We start from the raw sequence: 21,237 nt of genomic DNA, 5'->3' as shown, positions 1-21,237 counted from the left end.
TTTGATAGTTAATTGACAGGAAAGTGGGAAGACATCCAGCAAAGGTCGCCAAGGCCGGGAATCAAACCTGTGACAGCTGCATTGAGGACTAAGGCCTCCATATGTGGGTTGTGCTTAACCCCTGCGTCACCCCAGCGAACCCTGTTGCTGTCTCATTTAGAATAAGTTGCAAATGAGTCATTTGCGAGGTTCTCTTCCTCATTAGAGTCTTGTGTGCTTTCCTCCAGAGCCAGAGATATTGTGTCAACATGGTAACATCCTGAATAAAAAAAAGGATTTACCATTGCATGACCTCTGGCAATATTTAAAAGCCAGGACATTTCTCCTTAACGTGAAGTCTGACTCATGATGCATCGTCTAGTTACTGTCAGTCAGGCCACTTTGCCTGGTGAATAATAGTCTAAGCTACTTATGGGAACATGAGTGCTTCAGGCTTGGCATCCTGTCAATGTTTGAGACTCTTATTTTGAAGTGTAAGCAGAAGGAATTAATACGCTGTTTCCATAATCAGACACTCTGTACACACTGATGATGACTCTCCACCACTTTTAAAGGGTGAGAGTCATGCAAAATTGACTTTTTTGACCTCTGTATTCTGTTCTCGAGTTTATCATATTAACTACGTCTCAGCTAAATGCTAATAAGAACAGTTTTAAACGGCATCATGGAGAAGAGTTGTTGTAACAATGCAATGAAGGGGTAGTGTCAGAAAGAATAAAAGCTTCTTAAAGAGACAGAGGACAATTTCAAGGCGTCAGATACGTCTATGATGTTAAAATCAATTTTCTTTTACGTTATATTTGACACATACTGAATTTTTATAACTTAAAGTAACATTTTTACTTTATGATGGTATGAAATGACAGTTTGCCTAGAAAATATATAATAACCCCTTTTATGTTAAGTGTTAGCGTGGGAGCATTTCAAACACTGGTTAACCATTAACTGCTAAAGTTGGCATCAGCTAAAGAGCTTTGTGTCGTTCGTTTTGATGAATCTGAATGGCATTATATTATATCAATTGTTACAAATCTAAAATAAGAAGATAACACCAGAACTGGTTGTGACTTGAACAGAGATTCTTTAAAATTAATTTGGAGGTTCATAAAGCATTTCTTTTTGCTTTTGGAACCACAAAAAGCTATCATTTTAAATGTTTTTCTTCTTCTTTTCATCTTTGTAGTAGCATAATAAGTGCCACATTTGGATGAGTCAATGCTGGAATATCTATCATTTTAATACAAAGTTTGTGAAACCATAACTCTGTTTCTGAAAATAACAGGAGGTGGAAGGATTCTTCACTTTTACCTAGAAACAAAAACAATAATCTTTGTCACAGCCACAGATGAAAACAACCAGTTTTATTCAAGTTACCATCTATAATAAAAACATTTTATCAGCCTGCTTCATCGTGCCCCTTAGATCATTTGTATGACTCTTGCTCTTCTCACACCGGGACTTTTTTTTTTCTAGTGATTGCAAAAAGCCTAAAGCATCACTCAGAGTTGGTTGAATCTGATCTCTTGTTCTCGCGAGCCCAATATTGCGCATCGCCTCATCTCGTGTGCAGGACGTGTCACTGCACCCAAAAGGATAAACTGCAGCAATAACCATCCTTCTTCAGCTCCCACGTGAAGGTAAACAGACTCAGTTAGGCATATCTTTTGGTTTCATTTCAAAGTGCGCCATTTGCCTCATAACATTGGGAATCATAGACTTACTTTTCTCCATTTGCTGCTCGGCTATTGTGCGCTGAAAGATACAGAAGTCCTTGGTTGCAGTCTGTTATTATTCGTCGTACCCATCTTGTGACATGGCTAGAGCGACCTCCAGTTTCTGAAAAAAGTTTATATTTTTAAAAAGACCATTTGTACAGCACATTTCACCAACAAGGCAGTTCAAAGTGTGTTACACCATTACAACACAATATGGTGGCCAATTATGAATCTGCAATAAACGTTGCATTTTGTCAAATGCCATTATTGCAAATTGACATGAGACGACATGTTGATCAACGTTCCAGTTATAATGAATCCAAGGCAACTCTGAAGAGGTCGACTGTTTAGAGTTGCCTAAAGAGGGAATCTGTTTGGCCAACAGGCTAGGAACCAAGGAACATAGAGTTCCTTGATTTAAAGGAACTCATTGTTTCAGCAGTTTTCAGGACGTTTGTTCCAGATTTGTGGTGCATAGAGGTTGAATGCTGCTTGATGTTTGTTTCTGGTTCTGGGGATGTAGAGCAGAACGAGAACACTTGAGTGGTCCGGAAGGTTGATAAGACAACAGATGGTGCGTTCACACCAAACGCGTTTTGAGGCGCATCTGGTTTACATTCAAAGTCTATGTGGAGGCGTGTCGAGGACCTGACTCATTGTCAGCAGCGAGGGCCGTCAAAGTGCTCCAAACGGTTTGGTCTTGGGGACCCTTGCTCTAGGCAGACCCGTGAAGACACTGTTGCAGTAATCAATACGACTAAAGATAACGGCGTGGATTAGTTTCGCTAGATCTTGGTGGAACATTAGTCCTCTAATCCTGGAAATGTTCTCGATGTGATAGAAGGCTGACTTTGTAACTGTCTTTATGTGATGCTGAAGGTTCAGGTCACCAAAACCCAGATTTTTGGTGACTCCTGGTGGAGTTCAAGCAGCACTTTCCAACACGCTGCCGCATTACAAGACAGCCACCCTGTTTGAGACATGTCAGGGTAAAAAAATATAAACCTCATTTTATAAACCATCATTTTATTCTTGAAGAAGTAAGCGACTTGTTTTGCTTTCCGTTAAGCGTACCTGCTGACTCGTAACTTTTCATCGCATTTAGACGATTCATCTCGTCTAGAAAGCCCCTAAAAAAAAACCAAATGAAAAAACAACCCGTCTCCTTGTTTACTTCTGTCTCTGGAGTTTGTTTCTGTGAGTTTTAGTTCTACAAACAGCAGCTGGCTTTAACAAGTCTTGATGCCCTCCTGCTGCTTCGACAGCATGCCGCTGCTGGCAGGAAGCCCAGGCACCCTTAGCAATTTACAAACCAGGAGTGATGGCGGCTGTGCCCACACGTCTTCTCACTTAACCGGAGATGTGCTCCTATTCATTAGGGCAGCGAGTATGACACGGGGCTCTGCGACGAGACCCATAACTAACACGTGAAACACGGCCAAAGCAGCCTGTGTTTAGTGGCTGGAGATCAATTTATTTTGCTCCTGTATTTTTCTGAATGTTTATGTCTCCAATCGAAAATTGGTCACAGTTGATCCTCGTGTTTCCTCATCTTGTTTTTCCTGAGTTCTTCCCTCACTTCTGGTTTCATTTAAAGGTCTTTTTTATTATTACTATTTTTGCATTCTTCAGCATGGAATGCATTTGGGACTCTGACACTCAAATATTAGGCTTTTGTTTTGTTATGTAATTTCCATGAGCTTGCACTGCTCTGCAGGTGCTGCTGACGCAACATGGCTGCTGTTATAATGAGCTATACTGTTGACACACCAGCAGCTCATGTGCCGGGAGCAAAGATAAGTCATTTATTGCGAGGGCATCTGGTATGAGGGAATTCATTGGATGTTCAAATAAAACTGTGATTTCTACAGCATTTACAGTTTTGAATTAATTTTTAAATTGTCTCTCACGTCGTTATTTTCAGATACAAAGTTATCCAAAACTAAATAAACTAACAACAGGATTCATTTCAAATGATTTGTGTGCTATGAAGTTGAAAACTAGTTATTCTTTACCCACTTACAGCTTGATTACCTGGTGTTTAGCTTCATCTATCCACCCATTAACTTTAAAGAAAACATTCCCATAGCATGACGTTGCCTCCACTATGCTTTACACTGGGGATGTTGTGCTCAGGGCGACACACTGAAAAAAGAAAATGTAGCTCTAACTTAAAAAAAAAACGTTTTAATTTGTTACATGTAATCAAATTAAGTTTGCTAAACTTATTTTATTTATGTTTATTTCACATTGACAACTTAACGAACTTAATATGCTTGGATAAACTTAATTGGATTGCATGGAACAAATTAACACTATTTTTTTTAAGTTGGAGCTCCATCCTGCTTTACGTGTATCTGTGTCATTTGCTGGCTAAATTCCATAGAAGGTCAGATTTTGAATCTGTCTTATTGACAGATTTCTCCACATTTTTCAGACTTAATTTTGATAAATGCAACTTTCTGCTGTCATGATATCATCTAACAAACTGCCTAGGCTTTCCCAGAGCAACTTCATTTATGTTGAGAGTAAACTACACTCAGGTGGATTTGGTTTTGCTGAGGCAGGTAGTTGCTCAGAATTTCATTCAGGGGTTTCAAATTAAAGGGGCTGAATACAAATTAATACCACATTTTTCAGAGTTTTATTTGTACAAAGTTTCAAAAAATGATGTGTTCTTGAAAGTGTATGTGCTAATATGGAGTGTGACTACTTCTAAGAAACTTTCTACTTGAGAAGTGCCGTTCTGTCTCGGAGTTTGGGTTAATTTGGAGCTGAAAACCGAGACTGATCTTACAGTGAGTCACAGAGAGCAAAGCGCCTTGATCTGCAAGCCCGGAGCACTAACTAATGTGGAAATGTGATCAAACATATTCTGCTTTAGAGTGTCAGTAATTTTAATTCAGTTTGATTTTCCATATTTCCGATGCAGGATAATAACAGGAAAAAGAATAAATCGAGATGTTGACGTTTGATAACTTTGGCAACACGGATTTGTGATGCAGCGAAATGACATCACCGCTTTAAAACACATCGACATAAACACAGCGTGTCTGAATTCAGCACAGCGGCCCTGTGTCTTGCTGACAACAGCTTTCTGAAACTGGGGACAGAGGACAGGACAGTCCTCTGTGCTGCCTCTGTTCTGAGTGTGTGTGTGTGTTTCTGTAATCCAGTGTGGTGGCACTGGCCTCCAGGGACACACAGAAATAGCTGGCTCAGGAATGTAAAGAAGACTTTCAAAAAACAAAACACAGAAGCTGTCTTTTTCTTCCAGGTTAGTTTCTTGGTAGCGTCAAAGTTTATGTGGCTGGGTTTGAAAACTGAAAATACACTGTAGGTGTAGGATACTGTGTGGATATTGGGGGGACAAAATAAAAGCTAGTAAAGACTCTTTAAGTGCTGTGTCACTTCTAAACGTCTGTCGGCGTTGATGAAAAACATTTGAGTAAAATACACGCGCCGTTTCTCTTTTTGTTGCATTTTTTAAAATAAGACATTTCACATTTCCATTAGTCGTCTTATTACAGGTGCTGGTCATAAAATTAGAATATTGTGATAAAGTTCATTATTTTCCATAATGTCATGATAAAAATTAAATTGTCATATATTTTAGATTCATTGCACACCAACTGAAATATTTCAGGTCTTTTATTGTTTTAATTTTGATGATTTTGGCAAACAGCTCATGAAAACCCAAAATCCCTGTCTCAAAAAATTAGAATATTATGAAAAGGTTCTCTGAACGAGCAATAAAAATAATCATCTGAATCAACAAAGTAACTCTAAACACCTGAAAAAGATTCCTGAGGCCTTTAAAAACTCCCAGCCTGGTTCATTACTCAAAACCGCAATCATGGGTCAGACTGCTGACCTGACTGCTGTCCAGAAGGCCATCACTGACATCCTCAAGCAAGAGGGTGAGAAACAGAAAGAAATTTCTGAACGAATCGGCTGTTTGCAGAGTGTTATATCAAGGCACCTCAGTGGGAAGTCAGTAGGAAGGAAAAAGTGTGGCAGAAAACGCTACACAACGAGAAGAGGTGACCGGACCCTGAGGAAGATTGTGGAGAAGGGCCGATTCCAGACCAAATTAAATTTTCATCTCCATAAAACTTTTCAGCAGATGTAAGCATGAAGTGCTCCAAAATCTTCTGATAGCTGCTGCATTGATCCTGCCCTTGATAAAACCCAGTGGACCAACACCAGCAGCTGACATGGCACCCAGACCATCACTGACTGTGGGTACTTGACACTGGACTTCTGGCATTTTGGCATTTCCTTCTCCCCAGTCTTCCTCCAGAGTCTGGCACTTTGATTTCCGAATGACATGCAAAGTTTGCTTTCATCCGAAAAAAGTACTTTGGACCACTGAACAACAGTGGTCCAAAGTGCTGCTTCTCTGTAGCCCAGGTCAGGCGCTTCTGCCGCTGTTTCTGGTTCAAAAGTGGCTTGACCTTTGACCTGGGGAATGCGGCACCTGTAGCCCATTTCCTGCACACGCCTGTGCACGGTGGCTCTGGATGTTTCTACTCCAGACTCAGTCCACTGCTTCCCCCAAGGTCTGGAATCGGCCCTTCTCCACAATCTTCCTCAGGGTCCGGTCACCTCTTCTCGTTGTGCAGCGTTTTCTGCCACACTTTTTCCTTCCTACTGACTTCCCACTGAGGTGCCTTGATATAACACTCTGCAAACAGCCGATTCGTTCAGAAATTTCTTTCCGTTTCTCACCCTCTTGCTTGAGGATGTCAGTGATGGCCTTCTGGACAGCAGTCAGGTCAGCAGTCTGACCCATGATTGCGGTTTTGAGTAATGAACCAGGCTGGGAGTTTTTAAAGGCCTCAGGAATCTTTTTCAGGTGTTTAGAGTTACTTTGTTGATTCAGATGATTATTTTTATTGCTCGTTCAGAGAACCTTTTCATAATATTCTAATTTTTTGAGACAGGGATTTTGGGTTTTCATGAGCTGTTTGCCAAAATCATCAAAATTAAAACAATAAAAGACCTGAAATATTTCAGTTGGTGTGCAATGAATCTAAAATATATGACAATTTAATTTTTATCATGACATTATGGAAAATAATGAACTTTATCACAATATTCTAATTTTATGACCAGCACCTGTAAATAATTGAAATCTGCTTGAGATTGGCTGCTCTACTTAAATGTGAGACACAGTTAATTCTGCTTTTTTTTATATGATGTCTTTGTTTAAAAAATGCTTTTAGCTTTCCTAGGTTGCGTAATAACAGCTTAGATGAAAAACTTCAGTGAGACTGTGTCATGTGGTGGTGTGGTTGGTGGTGAGGAGAGAACGCTGAGACCCAGGTAAGGTGATGAATATGATGAATTTATTGAAGAGCTCACAGTCCGGAAAACAGGCAGCACGGCAGAGTAGCAGACAGCTAATACCGGTAGCACTGACAAAGACTGAAAACGAAAGCTAGGCTAACCAGGACTTAGCAGTTCCACTGGAGAGCGTCAACCTAACAATTTGACAGCAACATAAGACAAGGACCCGACGAAGAACACAGACAACAGGTGAGACTAAATACACACGGGGTAACCAAGGGAACGAGACACACCTGGGAGACAATCAACGGGGAGGACAGGAAAGAGACTCACAGGGAAACTCAAAACTAAACAGAAACACGGATCATGACACTGTCGTTCCATCACAGCTTAAATGCAAAATGTAAAAAAAAAAAAAAAAAGAGAGAAGAAGAAGGTAACGTTTAAATGCTTTTATAGGATTAATTAATTAATTAATCTTTGCGTGACCTTAATGGAAATTGACCAGCAGCTCCAGCCGGGCTGTTGCTAAGCATAAACCACAACAACTCATGCAGAGCAGCCCTCATACTTTCACTGAAATGAAACAGTGGAGAACAAGTATGACTGACACACACACACACACACGCACACACACGCACACACACACACACACACACGGTGAATGACAGGCTGAATGCCTGAGATGTTCTTTTAACCCACTTCTCAACGTAACTAAGTGTGCATGAAAACACTCGAGTTTTGTACAAAGAGAGATAATAGAGGCTTTCCTTTTTGTCCACACAAAACTCAATGGAAAATTCATATTCAAAAGTACGTTGGTGATCTAAATTAAACATTTCTGTAGCTCACATTATTCAAGATCCTTATTGTAGATGTTAATGACTGTGGGAAGGAAGGATCTCCTGTAGCGGTCTGTATTACGGCGGCTCTACAAAAGCCTCTGACTGAAGACACGGTTGTTATATGACAGGCTCATGAAGAGGAGGTTAAAGGTTGTCTGTCATCTTCTTGATTTTGTGCAAAATCCACCAAGGGACCAAAGATAACATTTAGAACCAATCAGCACCCAGGAAAATGAATGCCACTCCAGGATTGGCTTCTTTGCAAGAATCAGCCAATATCACTTTACATGATCGCTTTACATCCACGTCTCAAGCTGCAATTTCTATTGACTATTTTAGACATCCATTTTCAAAACCGTCCAACATAATTAAAGAAATAGGCTACAGTCTTAAATACTTTAAACCTCACTTATTATTCTTTGACCCCCTCCAGTAGATAACTACAGTAACTTGTCCTCTCCTCTTTTTTTCATATTCAAACATCAGAAGCAGCCTCCTCGGGACTCTGGAGTGAAACGAGACGCACGTTAAACAAAAGACGCTGCTGAACACGGGAGCAACATTCGCCTCATTTGTGCCACGTTGCGTCCCGTCAGGCCGTGAACTGCTTGATCTGAAGGGGGTTAGCGGAGGAGCCAAGGCTGAATCCCAAACGGGGTTACCTCACATGTACAGAGTTACGAGAGTAAATGTTTAGTCCCCTGCGTGGGTGACGAAACGTCACTTAATAATTTATCACCTGTCAACGGCTTTGCGTCGACTTGTAGAGGTTCCTAAAGGTCACCTTAACTTTTCTTTTCTTTGCCGTCACGTGCAAGCTAACTACCTTGTGTCGATCCAGTCGTCACACCTGGGTGAAATTAAAATCAACATGGCGGCCGGCACCTGAGCACATCCGAAATTCAGACGGCGTAACACTCCGGTTATCCGTCCCGCTCCCCTCACCCTCGGGCCATGCTCTCTATGAACCCAAATTAATAGCCTTCCCCGCTGCCTCGCGTGTAATTTGAACCCATTCCTTCATTCTGCAATTCGATCTTAATTGCCAACTCCTTCCATTCCGAGAGTTGTTAAGCTAACTGCTCGCTTGAAGGATGAGTGTGTGTGGCAGTAAACACCGAATTACTTGATCAAATGACGCTCCTGCGCCTCGAGGACGCACAGGAAGTCCCCGCTGCCGTCTCGGCAAAAACTGGAAAAAAATAAAATAAAAATAGCAGCAATGGCGCTGCGTACCTGCCACTTTGCTTTCTTTAGTTATGTTCTCACTCCAAAGTGATGAATGGGTCTTTGATGCCTGCACTTTAAGAGAGTGATTGGGATCTTGATTCCCAGGGCCCCGGATGGTTTACATCTCGCCGTCTCGCGCCCTTCGTCTTGTCACACGTCCAGCATTAATCACTTTCATCCTCTCCTACTTTACTCTCCTTATCATCGAAACGGCGTTTTAATTTGCAGCGCCCGCGTCTGCTCTTCGAGCTTCTGTCAGGCGCGCTTTACGGTCGAACCCGATGACTCCCTTCGAGAAAATGTCAAATAATTCCCCGGATCCGACTGGGATTCCCTTTGATCGAGTCCAGCCAACCCCCCCCCGTGTCGTAAATCACGAAGGTTTCTGCTTAACTCCTCCCAAAAATATCACTGCAGTGCTGGAAATCAATATCCTGGGTATCAATTATTTACTAAGATTTCAGCCTGAACGTTGGCCAGTACGTGTTGCTCCAAGAACTTAATGACCACAGGGAGGAAAAAAAAGTCAATAAGTGTAAAAACAAAACAAGAAAACCCCCAGCAACTTTAACAATGTGGCAAGACATTAACATTTCACTCAAATCGACTGAGGATATTCCCTCCACCGACCTGCAGAACCAATATAATGTATAATTTTACAGTGAAGGTAGAGCATTTCTTACCTGATCCGTTTCCTAACTATATGTTTCCATTCAGTACTTTGAGTATTTTCGTCCCAGCATCAGTTCAGTTTAGAATCCCTCTGGATCTGGTCTCTTCGACATGCTTCACATTTCATGATGTTAAAAGTTGACAGGAGATGTAAAAATATTATTAGGTAATTATGTGTTATTGGAAAACCATATTGAGAACACCAACTATAATCTTAAAAAAAAGACAAGGACAAAAATATTCAGTTGATATAAATATATATATTTTGCTCTTCAGGTAATTATTTAGGTAGTCAGCCAGCTGTATTCTAACTAAATAAATTCAAAGAAATATTACCTGACTCACATCAGTCTCACAGCGCACAATGTTATATAATGTTATACGTCGCTCTGACGATGTGCTAACATCCATGCTAGCTAACATTCTGTCTTACCCAGCAGCCGCTCCACGAACATCGATTCTTGGTCGTGTGCAGGCTCATTGTCTCCATCACTGCCCTCAGACTTCGGAAAACTAATGTGTCCAGTGTCGTTTGATCCTTTATCCATGCCTTGTTGCTTTAGTTAACTAAGTTAAGAGTGTTGACAGGAAGAGACAGGCAGTCGCTAAGCAGTTCCATGGTTAATAAAAACAGACACCTAAGCTCAGACTTTTTATGTGTTTGCTTTGAAACGTTTCACCAATGGCACTCTTTAACCCAACATCACTGTTACTGGTGCATGAAAAGCCTATTTTAAATAAACAAATGGCATTCAGCCTGGCGGGCTGCCAGGCTTATCATAATCCCTGATCACGTGTGTTGTTTATACAGGGTGAGCCATAGGTTTCCATACATAGAAAAAAAAAAACGTATTTTTGTGGGACTCTGCGTAATCGCTGTTCGTCTCGAACCACTTCGTGGTTGATCTGCAACATTCCCAGTTTTCTGAAACTTGCAAATAAGTTTAAGTTTTGCCACAGTGTGGTGTGTGTGAGACGCTCATTCCATGTTTTCTGTTAAAGTTTCGTTCAACCACGTGACTGCTTCCCGATCCAGCCATCAGTATAAATCCAGTTCTTTGCTCTTTTGTCAAATGCATCTTCGTGGGTATCTGAAATATAAAAGAAATATACATTTTACATTCTCCTATGAATGGAAACTTATAGCCCTGTACGATGTATCTACTAGAAGAGACTTACAACTGCGAGGTTTTGCGATTTTGCGACTCTGTCGTCAGGAAATCTGTTCGTATTGACATTCTCACCAAAAAAAAAAAAAAAAAAAAAAAGGAGGCGGCTGAGCTGTTTTTTCGATGACGAGTCCTGGGGCTTTTAGGGATCCTTAGAATGAAACGGAAGAATTGTCGACAGAAAAGACAGAAGACATCAGCCTGTTTCGTCCTCCCCAAAGCCACTCAAAAATCAGCCGAGGCAGCCCCACGCACGCTGGGAGGGACGAGCACATGTTCGTTCCAACCAAGTGCCCACGGAGCGGCTCATGAATGCGGATGAGGAGGTTCTCCTTGGTAAACAGGCCTCGCTGTTCAGACCCACTGCAGGCACCTGGTGTTCACATTCTCCAATTTGCATGCCAATTAACAACCATTGTTGACTTAATCGTTCTCATCGCGTAATTTAGATATTAATTCAGCGAGATCCTGCCTTCAGACGTAATCCACAAACACATTTCAGAAAAATTTGGCCACGTGTCACTTTGCGAATAACATTTTTGTCTGGTTCATTTTTTTTTTTTTTGGTGCGGTATATCCTGAGAGTGAATAATTGTGTTAAATGTTTGCGATAATTTTAAAATTGATAAGAATGAACAACTGAGGCAACAATCAATCAATCAGTGCTGGTGTGCAATATGTTTTGCTCCCACCCTCTTTTTTTCCCCAATTTGCTCGTATATATTCAAAGGAAAATATGTTTGTTCATTGTGTGCTATCCTACCTCGGCAGTCAGCCTGAGCTCCCAGCAGTTCGAATTGATTTTCATGAGACCCAACATTGTGCAACTGCAGAAACAATCTTGAAACAATCCCAGCGGTATCCTGTTTGTATTCTACAAAGTTTTGCGGCACACAGCTCCATGTGTTTTTTTTTTTTCTTCTTCTTCTTTGTGTTCGTATCCTCGGCCTCCATGGCTGCAGCGTAGCAAATTTTGAAATCTATTTAGAGAAGGGAGGACTTGTCTTGAACTCGGGGTTCCATGATTGTGCAAAAAGAAAAAAAATATCTGTCTCTACATGACGATTATTTAAAGCAATTATTCAGTTCAGAAAACCAACATATCTGCTACTTTTTGAGGCCAGTGAACTTCAATTCAGCATGAAAGGTTTCCTGACACCTTGTTAAAGAATTTCTTTCAAGTTGTTTTGTCTTTCAAAAAGAAGGAAAGCAACTCATACAAGTTTCTATAAAGTTGTTTATTTTTATTCATATTTTTCTTTCTTGTTCTCAAGCTGTTTGTGTTGGAAATTGTACATTTGGTTTTCCATGTTTCTCAAAGGCGTCCCACAAGGCTCTTTCTTCGGTCCATTTTACTTTAGTACTCTATGTACGCTAGCAGTTGGACAATGTGACATTTTAATTTACGCAGAGAACACAGTTGTGTTTACTCAAATAAAACCATAGAAGAAGTCGCGCACACAGGTTAGCAGACGTATTAGCACTGGTTACATGCTGACTGAGCAGACTTTACTCACTGCTAAATCTACCAAAAACTTTTCTGAAAGCTGCAGTTCAGAACTAAATTCTGGTAAATTTAGTTTTTACTCATATAGAAGGAGGACTACATGTTTTTGTTTAAATTTCACTTTTAACTTTAGAACTGATATGAAAAATTTCAGTTCAGTTTGGACATATTGACCCAATTCAGATTCTACAACCTCGAATGTAAGTGTTCTTAAAGAACAAACATTATACTTTGGGACTAACTAGTTCTTTCTAGTTCCAGTGGTATTTTTAATTGCAGTCCACAGATGTAGGCTAAGAATATTAGGAGGCCTAACGACATTATGTTGAGTGAAAGGAGCAATTACATTCAGTCATGCATGACGTAAAAGCCTAAATAAGACAATTATTGCCTTTATTTGAAATAGAATCAATTACTTACATGAGGCGCTATAGCTCCAGCGTTATATTTTAAACCATTAATTTTGATAACGAGTGAATTGCTAAAGTCATCAGAGAGAATTGTTTGATTAAAATGTCACCTGTGCTGTCTTTCCGTTTAATTTTGCTTTTCCAAAGAGACGTATAGTCCTTTACCCGGTTTATTTTAGTGCTGCAAGCTAGAAAAAAAAGAAAAAGGAAAAAAAAATGTGTTTGCCTAATGCACATAATGCATTAGGATGATGGGGACGTTTTACTTAATGTTCTGCTTCTAATTTACATAGTGGAGGGTATAAAAGCATATGAGCTACGAAGCTGCAGTAGCTGAAAGGCATGCTGAATGCCATAATGCAGCTGATCCCCCTTTCCTGTTGTACAGTCGAGTTTAATTTTATTATTTTTTTTGTATGTGTTTTCACAGATAGTTTTCCCAAAAGATGTGCCTTTCTTTGGATTCACTCGGAACTGCAGTGCTGCTGTCTCCCTTTCATCCCTCTCGTTTCCTCCTCCTCATCGCCCACCAGCTTTCTTTCTTCCTCAATAGCACTGATGCCTACATGTACTCTGCTCAGCTCCGTGCACTTCTCCAGTTTATGGCATCTGACCAGTGGGGGATATGTTGGTGGGGGTATTTTTTATTTTATCTCCCCCCCACCCCTCAAACTGCTGTCATACGGCCTAATTAATAATGCGCTAATCCTTTTAGCGCATCCATAGCCCACACCTTGGAGTTTATTTAGTGTGTGTTGGTGTAAATATTCAAGTGGCAGGAAACAAACGCTTTCGTCTCAATAACATATATATATATATATATATATATATATATATATGAATGTGTAAGTGATTGAAGCATTCAGCTCTGCTTTGCTGTATGTTTTTTTTTTCCACCCACTAACTCTGGGAGTTCAGCTGGATTTTTTATTTTTATTTTTGCTGCATTGGTTCTGTTAAAGCTTTTTCCCTCTGCTGAGATGTGATGCAGGAATATGAAGTGTTTTGGAAGTATGACGGTCCAATACGTTTGTGTCGTTTGTCTTGTCCTGCCTTGTTTCACGTTGCAGATGAAGGCGTAGTTTCATCAGCTTCGGATTCAGGTTCACAACCGCTTAAAAATGCGACTTTGCTTTTATATCGGATTGTTGCTCTGACTGAAAACGCTTTACATTTTCTAAAGGTCGGTAACGACACGCTGCCACCAAACTCAATTTCCCGATAAATATTCTGATAAATCCATAAATAGTAGTCTAACACAAACCTGACGGCGGTTTAAGGGTAAAAATTATGTTTTTGAGATTTTAGTTGAAGAAGTCCACCCTGAGGGTCTCGCCTTCAGATTCTAGGAATAAACCATGCAGATATAATTAATCCACTGTGTTATATTGTCAAATAAGTATCACCTTTTTATCTTCAATAAACGCTGTATTTAGGCTCAAAACGTGAATTCATCTCCAAACTGGAATAGTTGCTCTGATGCGCACTCTTTTGTCTGACTGGCCCATTAGGTTTTTCATGTTTAAACAGTAAAATAAATGAAAAGCCAGGATTCATTTTCCTCCAGCAAAGCATGGACGATTACGCGTCTTTAAACATTTTAAACACGTCCCTCCGATGTTCTGCTCCAGTTTTTTTATTCTTTTGTCACTCCTGGTCCCGGCAGGCCAACTTTGTCGTTGTGCAAATTTATTCGCGAGCATATGGTGTCTGATTATCGAGCTAAAACACTGGCACGAATACAGTTACTCACTGAAACCACAACAAGGAGTCTAGTCATGTCTGTTTCATTTTGCTAATAAGGCTTAAGGCGTGCACACGTGGAGTGAGCCGAATGAAATGTGGAGTAAAAAAAAGTAACATTTAATGTTGGAGACCAGCGCGCTCGAGTGTCTCAGAACGAATCAGATGAAGCACAATGACGTGCAGTGCGATGATAAAAGTAAAGCCTCCTGACGCTCCTTGTTGGGATTTCTGATTTCTTTTAAACAAGTAAAACATAAGAAGATACAGGAATGAAAAACAGATAATTGAGGTGATATTTTGAGCTCTCTACAACATCTTTTGCTAGCTATTAGCCTGGCTAGCATTGCTAACAGTAAGCAGTGGGGAAACGGTGAATTAGAAAAAAAATCTAAAGATGATTTTTTTTTCCCCCACCAAACAAATCACAGCTTTATTGTTGTCAAAGCATCGGCTGAGTGTTTTTAACGGGGCAACACAGAGTTGTAAAATCATTTTGTCTGCACTAAATTCAATCTGGTGTCTCCTGACCTTAGGACAACATCTGAAGATCAACAAATCACACTCTGTTCACTGAGCAATATAAGAAACTTAATTACAGAGACATAATTGGCTAAATATGAAAAGCAAGACTCCAATCAGCAGAACCACTCTTGGAAAAAGAAAAAAATAGGCCGTTGCGTTCAGCCTCCGAGGTAGCGGCCTCTAATCTAGTTTTCGAGAGTGGAAATAAGGACGAATGCCCAAGTCATGCTGGAGTTTTACAGAGGAAAACAAAAAGTCAATATTTAATGAAGAATCCCAGCAGCAGCCGTATTTATGTGCATTACAGCTGGGGAGGATACAAATGCACAGGGAGAGAAGTTGTCACACAAAGCAAGTTGTTTTTCTGTGACTTTTCGGGTCAGAAACGCTGTAGCCTTGAAAGTCTTCACGGTAGTACAATGTAGCTTGATAAAACTGAGGAAATGCCACATTGAAGGGATAAATCTGATGTTTTAAAGTGTGACGCTATAAAGTCAGCACTCATAGTTCCCATAGCTATAGGAGCGATATGCCGTTTTACCGTGGCTTTGTACAAAAGTTCAACAAAATCCGTGTGTTGGAGGGCTAACAGCTGCTCTTACATCATTTTTCAAAACAAGTCAAACTCAAAACATTCAGATTCTTAGGACACAACTTTACACTGGTGTATATAAACCATCTACATTTTCATGAGAGACTATTTTTAAATGCGCTACTCTTTTTTTTGTTTTTTTTTTGCCAAACAACACTGGCGATGTCACCCAAGGCAGTGCTTTCCTGTGGTTTCTTAGTGTTTTTTTTTGGAAATTATCCCACTGAACTCACAATAGCTGACCAGAGAACATTTTGAGTTTGAGTCGTCTTAAATCGCTAAAACGAGTTTAGCTCGACCAGCTCTGAGTTCATGTTGATCCCCAATATGATCCCCACTGCTGGTACAGGAACTATCACCAGCTGGGTTTCCATTACAAATATGCACCAAACTGTTGATATTCAGCAAATGTAAAAATAAAACACAGTTTCACAATTGCAGTGTTTCCATTAGATAAGAAACGCAAATTAAATCACACACCGATACGTTTAAGTCCTTAAAAAAAACCGTCCTTCTCCGTCAGAATCTACTTTAGATGTTTACCACCAGTCGTAACTTCCAGGTCGTCGATCACGTGACTCGTGATGCGGAAAAAGTGTTTTGCGAAATACGCTAGAGCAAAAACTCGTTTTAATCGAAATAGGCAGGTTTCCATTAAGCTAATTTATTTCCGTAAACTGCACAATTACCTGGTGAATGGAAACGCAGCTACTGAATACAATGTCACAAAACCTCACTTTTATAAAAAAAGAACCTGATCTGTCAGTGACGAATGGTTTCCCAGCTGCACTCTGTCCTGATTACATCCAGCACGTTGAAGCTGATGTCATACGTAGGATGTATTTTGAAGCCGGGGCGAGCTCTCCATCATCTCTATTTGGTTAGCCGTGCAGTTTGTAGTGTTACGGCTTACATTGATGTATTATGAGCCCGGGGCTTCTTTAATGGAGGTGCCACTTAATTAATACAGAGCCCCACTTAAGCCCAGTGAGCAATCAGATGGAAACGCATAAGCATAACTCAAGATCTGGTATTCTGTTTTCATTAAAGCAGAATTGCGGGGACACGCATTCACATCAACGGCATGGAGGAGCGGAAGCGTGGGCCGCTCAGCGCGTCGTTAGAGACGCTTTCATTCTCCTCTCAGGACCGCGGCCTTTTAGCAAATTGTCACCACTCCCTCGGTAGCGGCGCGCAGGTGACCCCCCTCCCTCCCACCTCCGCCACCCGAGAGCCATCCCTGAGAACCGGGAGCGAGGGGGTCGGAGGTCAGGCCGTATATAAACAGGTGTCAAGTGCTGCGATGGAGAGTCGGGGGACATATGAGACCCGGGATGGAAACCCAGCCGGGCTGCCCGGAGAGCAGAAAGGTAACGGATGACTCCGCCTGTCAACGCGATGCCATGGTTTCGGGTTTTGCAAATTAAACCGTCTCGCGTGTGGGAGTTGACCTTTTCAAAACGTGGATGTGCGCTTCCGTGAGGTCATAGCCACGGGTCTTTTTGGGTGCGTTAAATTACTGAACCAGTGTAACCGTCTCTATCTCCCTGGGTTTGATTCATTATAATATCAGCGTGCTAAAATTCAGGGGTTTTTTTCCCCAACCTTATTCCTTTTTTTTTTTTCTTTTAAATAGCTTTCTCTCTTGCAAAACCCAAGCATGAGGTTGGTGGGGGGGTTTTTTCCAACACGAGACCCTTAAGGGGTTTTGTGCTGCGTAATTACCACAATCTGACCTGACTGAACTAATTGGTTTTAGATGTGAACACTGCAATGTCCTTGTAGGTCTTACATTTATTTAACAGGAGGAAACAAGTTACTAGTCTATTATAACTACCCTTCAGACTATGAAACATCTAGCTGTGAAGCAGGCGTCCACAGAGAAAGATGTAATAAAAAAAAAGACAAAACAAAAAAATGTAATCACAGTGAAACGAGCTCCTGCTGTTACTCCCACATATTGCAATGAGCCACCAGCTATCATGTTTATGGAAAAGTTGATTCACTTCAAAGAAAAGACTTAAGTTACCTTAAGTGATGCTCAGTTACAGTCAAACTCCTGCTGCTTTCATATGAATTCAGACAGAAAGTACCAGAATTGGTTCTGCTGTTGTTTAATTGATCATCAGTAAGTGTGAGCGCCTCTATAAAAGCAGTTTTTTTTTTAGTTGCTCTGGAGCAGACGAGTATGTGTTAACAAAATGCCAAAAACGGAAAGCAAATCGCTTTGAGAAGCAACAGCCGCCGCCCATCAATCTGGTAAGGGGGTTGCGAGTTCATGTCCAAACAACATAAAATCCAAAATGTCCTCAATATTAAAGACAGCTGCCAGTTTTCTGACCATGTGAGCTTTCCAGAAAGTTCAGCAGCCGCAGGCCAGAACGTGAAATTCGCACAGAAGAAATGCAACGCGCTGTGCTCAGCGCATCAACATCTTGCATGAACTTTTGGAGGGAATGTGAAGGGTGATAACTTGGGCTTGTTTTACTGCAGCTATACCAGACCTGTGTGCCCTCCAGCCATTGAGTCTACCTTTGAATTTCTCCGTGTGCCAAAATGTTGTACATCCGAAGACACGGCCAACTCTCAAATGCGTGAATTTAAAAGAGAAAAAAAAGCTGCTGAAATGTCTCCAAACCTCAGTGAAGTGATATTGTTAGGAAATGTGTCAAAGACTGAGAGACTGATGGTTGTAAAAACGTTTTGAAAAGTTAAGTGACCAGTCAAGGAAGGTCGAGTATAAAGCCAGTCATTTCTGGTCATTAGATAATGTATTTGGTTACCTTTTGACCTGTTGGTTCCTGTAGATTATCTGTCATCCTCCCACAGAAATCTGTGACTTTTTGATGGTGACTCACGCCCTCCTCCAACATAAAGTGTTTTCCTTTTCCCTACAAATATAGATAAATGTCCGACTGCCTCTGCTTTCCTGGTAGTGATTAATTTAGGCTGACTTAACCCACTTCACTGTCGCAATTCATATAGAAACTGACTGGATTGAGAAATGATGCAACAAATTCTGCCCCAAACGGATTGCATGACAGGACTGTCTAATTAATGTGACTTCTACGAGCTACTTGTCAAAGTTATCTTCCCTTTGTGTCCTTTTTGTATTGTGTGTTCGACTTTATGGTAAAAAAAAAAAAGTTTGCTTAGCGTCAGTTCTCTGCTGCAGCCTCATGCTGGAAAGCTGTGAGCTGTATAATTTCCTGCTAATTAGACACGTTTCCTCTGCAGCCCACGAAGAGAGGCTGCTGGAGCGCACCGTGTGAACGTTTGTGTGTTCCTCTGAGTCTGCACGCGTGTTTTATGTGAGCTGAACTCCTGTTGTTTCATAGCTCTCCCTCTTCACCTACTTCCTCCTTGGTCTTCATTGGAGTGTGTGCTGCTTCTCTTCCCGGAATCTGGAGAGGAATTTTAAGGATTTGAGTTGCACAACTTGATCTTGAAAGCAACCACTGAAAACCAAACATAGGTAAAAAAAAAAAAAAAAAAAAAAAAAAAAAAGGTTTTTGAACCAAACGCTACATTCAACACAATTGTGTAATAATGTGCAAAGACACTCTGGATGTCAGAGATCGTTGATGGATCAGACAACAGTGGCTGCGTTTCTATTACAAATATTCACAAAACTTTGTCTATGTCAAGGTTTCCCTCAGAAAACTGGCTAAGTGTGGTGGTTGGGTGCCAGGTCATCCATTCAGCAGCCCGTCGTGTTTTTGAGTTAAAAAGTGTTTAAAGTTAGCAGGAAACTTGAGAATATCACTTGATCATCATGTGTTATTGAAAGATTGAAGATTAATACCTGAACACCAACCATAAAGTCTTAAAAAATGCAAACATTTTAAAAAGATTTAAATAAATAAGCAATGCTTAGCCTGGTGGGAGCACAAGTAAAACCTGGTGGCCCGCCAGGCTTATGATACAAAATAAGAGCTTTGTTGCTCTTATTTTTGTCTCCTCTGATGTCCCTCCTGTCCTCCTCTGAAGTAGTCAGCTCCACATCACGGTCACAGATGGAGAAATGAGGACTATACAGTCCTGTCGTTCTGTCCCAAGGACACCAAAGCTTCTGCCTAGTTACCCATCAGTGTAAAGCAAATACTGTCACAACCCTGTCAGGTATGGAGAGGAAAAAAACGCTTTGAATGGAAACAAGGTTGAGGAATCTTACACATGTCATTAAAGAAAACTGGTGTGTGTGTGTGTGTGTGCGTGTGTCAGATTACGCTTGTTGCAGAGGATAAACCCTGACGTCACAGTGACACTGACGATTACAGGCATGTTGTTTTTCTGTTTCTTTTTGTTTTTTATTTTTTGTCTAAGTTGTCACTTCCCGCCACTCACCCCTAAACTCTCAGCTTAACTCCAGAGAAAATCCTCTTTACTCCATTTGTAAACCGTGGACTGTTAAGTGCTTCGGCATCAGGCTGGAGAACTGTGAGCTGGACGTTTAATTGAGAACGATTTCCATTAGCGCTCAGCTGCGTCTGAGCGTCCCTTGTTTTCCTGTCTTTCCCAGCTGACACGTGAAAAATACAAAAGTAGTCAGTTTTCTTCACTTTTTTCCAACATTTTCTCATGTTAGTACACAAACTTAATGTTTTTTTTTTGGGTTTTTTTGGGTCGGGGGGGATTTTATGAGACAGACCAAAACTAAATAGTGGATAATTGTGAAAGTGGAAGGAAATTAATACTAGGTTTTCATTTGCTACCCCGAAATGAAAAACCAGTGGAACCAGCTGCCTGCAGAAGTTTCTTACCGAGCCGGTAGAGTCCACCTGCATGTGATTTATTGTCTGCATACATATAGCTACTCTATGAAGGTCTAAGAGGTTTATGTACCACACACTGCCCTGAACAAAAACACCACCGTGATTAACGTCAGCATTACGTTGTGTTGATGTTTGATGTTTGCTGCTGATTTTGATGATGGCGCTTGACAAAGTGTAATGTTTGTTAGTGGTTTCACAATCGGTGACAGTATGATGTTTTGTAGTTGTTTTTTTTAGAGATGTAAAGCATTTTGAAGTGTCTTGTTGCTGAAATATGTGCCGTACGAATAAACTTGACTGATTGATTGAAAACAAGAGGATCCTGGGAGAAAACCTGTCAGAGGCAGAATAAGATAACATGAGACTGGAGGCGAGGTTCAACGTCCAGCAGGGAAAGAACACCAGACAGACAGAGCAACAGCTTAGAGCAGAGCAAGAAGTAATCTGCTATAAAGGTGTAGTCTTAGATTAGACGTAAGCATAAACGAGCATCTGTGGCAAAACAGGATATTTTATGTCATCAGATGCTCTCCTTTAAGAATGAGCTTTAGCTATTAGCACAAAAAAAATGGCTCAAAAGGCTCAGTCTGGTGTTATATTGCACGATACATATGCAAACAATAGATTTCAGATTTTTCATTTGCAAAACACTTTGGAAACCATGCATTTATTTCACCAGACTTATTGCAGTCAAAAACATTCTCTGTGCCTGACAGGAATGTATGTGGACACACGTGCACAAACCAACCTTTTTGCATTTTT

The 21,237-nt window shown here is 40.8% G+C and overlaps 1 protein-coding gene across 1 annotated transcript in view; it reads left to right on the top strand.

The window, feature by feature from the left end:
* Positions 1-21,237, top strand: part of sema5ba (sema domain, seven thrombospondin repeats (type 1 and type 1-like), transmembrane domain (TM) and short cytoplasmic domain, (semaphorin) 5Ba) — a 216,325-nt gene that overhangs the window by 17,740 nt on the left and 177,348 nt on the right. The window lies entirely within an intron of this gene.

The sequence above is a fragment of the Poecilia mexicana genome, unplaced genomic scaffold (genome assembly GCF_051168715.1).
Source record: "Poecilia mexicana isolate PSO_F unplaced genomic scaffold, ASM5116871v1 scaffold_2, whole genome shotgun sequence".
NCBI classification, from domain to species: domain Eukaryota; kingdom Metazoa; phylum Chordata; class Actinopteri; order Cyprinodontiformes; family Poeciliidae; genus Poecilia; species Poecilia mexicana.
This window is presented reverse-complemented; position numbering and strand designations above follow the sequence as displayed.